The sequence below is a fragment of the Lissotriton helveticus genome, chromosome 4_1, assembly GCF_964261635.1.
Source record: "Lissotriton helveticus chromosome 4_1, aLisHel1.1, whole genome shotgun sequence".
In the NCBI taxonomy this organism is placed as follows: domain Eukaryota; kingdom Metazoa; phylum Chordata; class Amphibia; order Caudata; family Salamandridae; genus Lissotriton; species Lissotriton helveticus.
This window is the reverse complement of record NC_136063.1, coordinates 1372628809-1372634727: the sequence shown is the minus strand read 5'-3', so window position 1 is coordinate 1372634727 and position 5919 is coordinate 1372628809.

Genomic DNA, 5919 nt, shown 5'->3' with positions numbered 1-5919 from the left:
ACTGAAAGCAACTCCTCTGTTCAAGTAGCCAAATTATGGAATTACCTACCAGCAAAGATGAGCGCACCTAAGAATCGCTTCAAGTTCAGAAGACTTGCAATTCCTAAGGTAATCTATCAGAGAAACGACATGATCTAATTCACAAAGACAATTGACAACACACAATCTGGCCTCTTTGGCTTCAGACAGATGCCCCTATAGTATACTATAAGATCAAGGGATAACAAACTCAGCACAATCCCCTTACAAACATTCCCTTATTAAGATGATTTGAAACCGTGTCCCTAATGGAATGATCACTACAAATCGTAGAGATGGATCACTCATCCAAATCATATTTGGCAAACCAAAAGGACCAGCTATCTGGATTTAGCATAAAACACAGTATGCCACCTTTGAAATAGCGGAGTACAAAGTCAAAAACAATGGGAATAAACATCACTTTTTTTTTTTTTTTTTTTTTTTTTTTTTTTTTAAAAACCTTTATTTGAGCAAGCAGAAACGTACAAGGATGGGCCTACAACCACACGGGCCAGCCGCTAAAAAGGAGTAGACACATATCACATAAGCCCGCAGAGGTAACCGTCAATCAACAATGCAACACTCCACATTAAATGCAGGACCAAAACAGGTTTTATATATGAAAGAACAAACATACAAAAAGGCGAGAGTGTATCACTGAAGGTCAGCCCAAGGGACGCAAGGGGGGGACAGCAGCGGAGGTGCAGTAATAATATCCTAAGCACTAAGGAGTATGGAGCGGGGGGGGGGGGAGGGGGGCAGAGATCAGGAAGAAGAAGGGGGGGAAGAGCCGGTGACACCAGCTCAGTCCCTATATGAAGATTCCGGGAACGCTAGCCTAGGGAGATAGGGTAATCTCGATAGTGTCCACAAGGGGAGGAGTACAAATGTCGCCACGGTATTCGTTCCATTGACCCCACACCTTCACCCATGCCCTGGGTCTACCCCTGGCCACATAAACAGTTTTCTCACGGAACATGGACCAATCCATATTATCCTCCCATTGCGCGAGGGCAGGGGGCCTGGAGGCCCCCCAAAGTTGCGCAATATCTCGTTTCGCAATCATATAGCCCAGGGTGGCCCATCTAGTCTGTGCCACCGAATAGTCCGTGGGCTCCCAAACATTCAAAAGACAGCGACGAGGTTCCGGTCGCAAGGATATCCCCGTCACCACAGTCATCAGATCAAGCACGGCCACCCAATAAGCAGCCACCATCGGGCACTCCCAAAGAATATGCAGGAAAGTAGCACGCAAACCACATCCACGCTTACACAGTCCATCAGAGGAAAAGCCCATCACCATCAGTCGCGGTCCCGTCACGTACACCCGATGAAGGATCTTCAATTGGACCAGACGGAGTCGAGCCGGTATAGCCACCTCCTTCGGAGAGGAGAGGGCCGATTGCCAATCCTCATCATCAAGTTCCAACCCATCTCCCATCCACTGTTCCCGAAGTCGGGCCAATAAGTCAGTCCGATTGTTGATCAACTTTTTATAGATCAGGGAGATAGTGCTATCAGGAAGATGTCCGTCAAGGATACGGTCTTCAAGTGGGGAAGAGTCAGGCGGAATCTCACCAGGAGCAAACACCGAAACCAAAGCGTGCCTGATCTGTAAATAACGAAAGAATTCCCGACTACTCAGGCCATAGTCAGCCTGGAGGGCCTGAAACGAGCGCACAGAACCCTTAGAATATACATCCCCCACTTTAGAGATCCCAATCAAGTCCCAACGGTCAAAACCCTTGGAAGACCAAAGACCGCCCAGACGTTCTGAAGCATAAAGAGGCGTCGCCAACGTCAAGCGATCCTCCCAGCCCAGGCTCACATTCGCAGCACGCCACACTGTCAAAGCAGTCAAAGTAGGTCCCACAAGATGGCGCCCAGCGGAGCGAGAATAGAGTACTCTATTAAAGTCACCTCCCGGAAGCTGAAGTTTATCCATCTCAAACGCCGGATTACGACCCGGAGAGAACATAGCGTGATTAATAGCGGACAGATGGGAAGCCCAGTAGTATCTCTTAATATCGGGGAGCGCCATGCCCCCGTCGTACCACGGGATAGAAAGTTTCGCGAGAGCAATGCGCGGTCGCCCATCCCAAATAAGTTGCCTCTGAAGGCTCTCAATCTCCCGAAAATAGGTCTTGGGGATAGGATCATAATAATTCTGGAGAGCGTAGAGAAACCGCGGTAGTGACATCATCTTAAACAGGGCCGCCCGACCCAGTGGAGACAGGGGAAGTTTGCGCCAGCGGGCAACGTCCAAACGGAGCCTAAGCAACGGGGGAAGGAGATTACGATCAAAACGAAGGGACGGATCCAAGGTAACGAAAACCCCCAAGTATTTGAAACCATCCCGGACCACCTGAAGAGGAAGTCTACTCGGCAACGGAGGCAAGATACCAGATAAAACGTATACACAGGATTTAGACCAGTTGATGACGAGGCCTGAGTTAGCACCAAAGGACGCAAGAACGTCAAATAAAACAGATAAAGACTTGCGAGGGGAAGTAAGATAAAAGAGGATGTCGTCCGCATAAAGCGAGACGCGGTCTTCGAAGTCCGGGGCCCATCGAATACCTTTAAGGGACGGTTCCCAACGGAGCCAGGCCGCCAACGGTTCAAGAGCGAGCGCGAACAACAGAGGGGACAAGGGGCAACCCTGACGGGTACCCCTGCCCAAGGAGAAGGGGGTCGACACTCTACCGTTCACTACAACTTGCGCCAGAGGTTCCGCGTACAACAGTCTAACCCAGCTAATAAACTCGCACCCGAATCCAAATTTCTCAAGTGTCGCCCATAAATAGGGCCACTCCACAGTATCAAAGGCCATGGAGGCATCCAGGGACGCCAAAATGGCCGGTTCAGTCAAAAGCCCCGCCCTCGCCAGCGCGCCGTGGAGGCGACGTAAATTCAGAGCAGTGTTGCGATGCGGGATAAAGCCAGACTGATCCGGATGGACCAACTCCCCAAGAACCGAAAGGAGACGGGTCGCCAAAAGTTTAGCCAACACCTTAGGTTCAACATTTAATAGGGATATGGGCCTATACGAGGAACAGAGGTCACGCGGTTTACCCTCTTTGGGAATGACGACGATTGTCGCCAGACGCTGATCATAGGGAAGCATGTTCCGCTCACGAGATTCTAGAAACATGGCGCGGAGATACGGCGCCACCTTATCGGGGCATAATTTGTACAACTCAATAGGCAAACCGTTCGGGCCCAGTGCTTTGCCCGAACGGAGCGATCGAACTGCATTGGCTATCTCATCATTCGTAAAAGGGGAGTCCAAAGCAATACGGTCCAAGTCGGTGACACAGGGCAAAGTGATATCACGCAGAAGAAGGCGGGAGTCGGCAACATCCCTCACAGACACGGGAGCATATACCACACGGAAATATTCTGCAAAACGATCAACAATGGCGGTCGGATCAATCACATTCTCACCACTCGCAGACTGAATCACAGGCACCACACGATTAACTCTTTCTTTCTTGTCCAACCACGCTAGGAGTTTGCCCGCCTTGTCACCCACATCGTACAATCTGCCCTGCTGCTCACGAAACATCACCTTTGCAGCGTCAGTGACCAGAGATTTATATGCAAACTGTTTTAGACCCAGGGCATGGAGTTTGTCAGGCGTGACACCAGATTCCAACTCGTCCTCCAAAGCAGAGATCTCCCCCTCAAGGTCCACCACCTCCTTCCTCCCTGCCCTCTTAGCTTCAACAATCAAGGAAAGGGCCTGTCCACGAATCACAGTTTTAAAAGCTTCCCACAGGGACACAGCCGAAGAGACCGACCCCTCATTTTCCAGGAAATATGCATCCATGGACTTGAGCAAGAGGGTACGAGTCTCAGGGGAGGAAAGATACCAAGGGTTAATGGGAGCCACTCGGCCCGCCGCCTCTACCCCAACCTCGAAACGAAGCCAGAGCGGCGAGTGATCAGAAATACCCCTCGGCAAGTGTAAAATCTCACGAACCGCCGATGATTGGGCTGCGGGCATCAGGAAATAATCCAGCCGGGACAGACTGCCATGGGCCCCAGAATGAAAGGTGTATTGGAGCTGAGTAGGATGCAACAGTCGCCAGCAGTCCACAAGGCCAAAGGTATCTAAAAACCCACCCAACCACTGCTGAGCCTGCGGGGTATCTCTAGGGGGATGGCGATCGTGAAGGCCGGAAAGCACCGAATTAAAATCACCGGCAAGAAAGAGAGTGCTATCAGGGAGATCCAACAGAACACGGCCCAAGTCAGTAAAAGTAGAGGCCTGCAAACCCGGGGGAACATAAACATTGAAGAGAGATAGGGTGCGGCCTTCATATCTACCCACCAGGACAGTATATCTCCCACGGTCATCATGAATCACCTCATCGATAGCCAGGGGGAGGGAGGTTCGAACAAGAATACCCACACCCCTAGATCCGGAGGTAAACCCTGAGTGCGCCACAAGGCGGTAGCCCCATCTATTCATCACATAACAAACATTACCAATCAAATGGGTTTCTTGCATGAAAACAATGTCCGGTGACAAACGTCGTATACATTTTAAGACCACACTGCGCTTAATACGATCTCCCAGGCCATTAACGTTCCAGGAAAGAAATTTCAACCCTCTACCCCCCATCCCAACCACCCGAGCCAAGACCCCTCGTCCATGAGCTAGACATCAGAAACAGCAGCAAACACAGGAGCAACTCGCCTTGAAAACAACACACAGAAAAGAAAAAACTTCCCAACCCCCCTCCCCCAAACTGAAGAGAAACACCCCCCACCCTGCACCCCTGCAAAAAGCTAAAGAGCCACCCCAACCTGCAGTGTGCCTGTCGCCCAAGAACCCCTATTCTACACAAAGACCCCGGAGGAGGAAAGGTCTCCGTTCCATCCACCCCCCGACCTCAGCAAGAACAAAAATAACAAACGAAAAGACAGAATGATCACAATGTAGAGGGACGCCGGCCAACACTCCTGAGAATGTATTCAAAATAAGACATAAGAGCCGAACAGTTAGATCTCCACACCACCTTCGGCACCGCCAGGGTGAGCGGCGGAGTCTGTCTCAGGAGGACAGTCAGGCAATGAGTCCAGCCAGTCATTAACAGCATCTGGCCGATCAAAGAAAAGGGTACGTTCATTGTATTCAACCCGGAGTCTAGTGGGAAAGAGCATGGCGTAACGTAGGCCCCGATCCCGGAGACGTTTCTTGGCACCACGAAACTCCATACGTTGTCTCTGAACCTGTTGGGAAAAGTCCGGGTAAAAGTTCACCGTAGCATTCTCAAAGGCCACCGGGCCCTTCACCCGCGAGGCCTGCAGGATAGCGTCCCGGTCTCTATAATGAAAAAGCTTCGCTACAATGGGTCTCGGCGGGGCTCCCGGCTTGACTTTGCCCCCTGGAACACGATGTGCACGTTCCACCGTGAAAAATTTTGTGAGACCAGAAGGGGCCAAATGGTTCAAGACCAGATCCTCAACCAGGAGATCCACCGAGTGGGGTTCAGGGTTTTCCGGTACACCAACCAGGCGAACATTGCAGCGACGCGCCCTATTTTCAAAGTCCTCCAGGCGACGGGTCATGAAGTCGTTCCCCCGACGGAGATTTCCAATCTCTGTTTGGAGCTCCGAGACGTCATTCGTAAGGCTAGAGGATTTAATATCCAGTGATTGTACCCTCTCATTCGTCTTGCCGAGGTCAGCACGAATCAGATTCACCTCAATAGCCACGGTGTCAAGTTTGTGGGCCAAGGCCTCGTACTGTAGGCCGATGGATTCCCTCACACCCGAGATGGCGCCCATGATATCCTGTAAGGAGGGCTCCGCCGACTCTTCCAAAATTCGTTCAGACGCAATACTAGAACCAGGCAGGGCAGCTCCGGGGGACCCCTTAGAATGGGT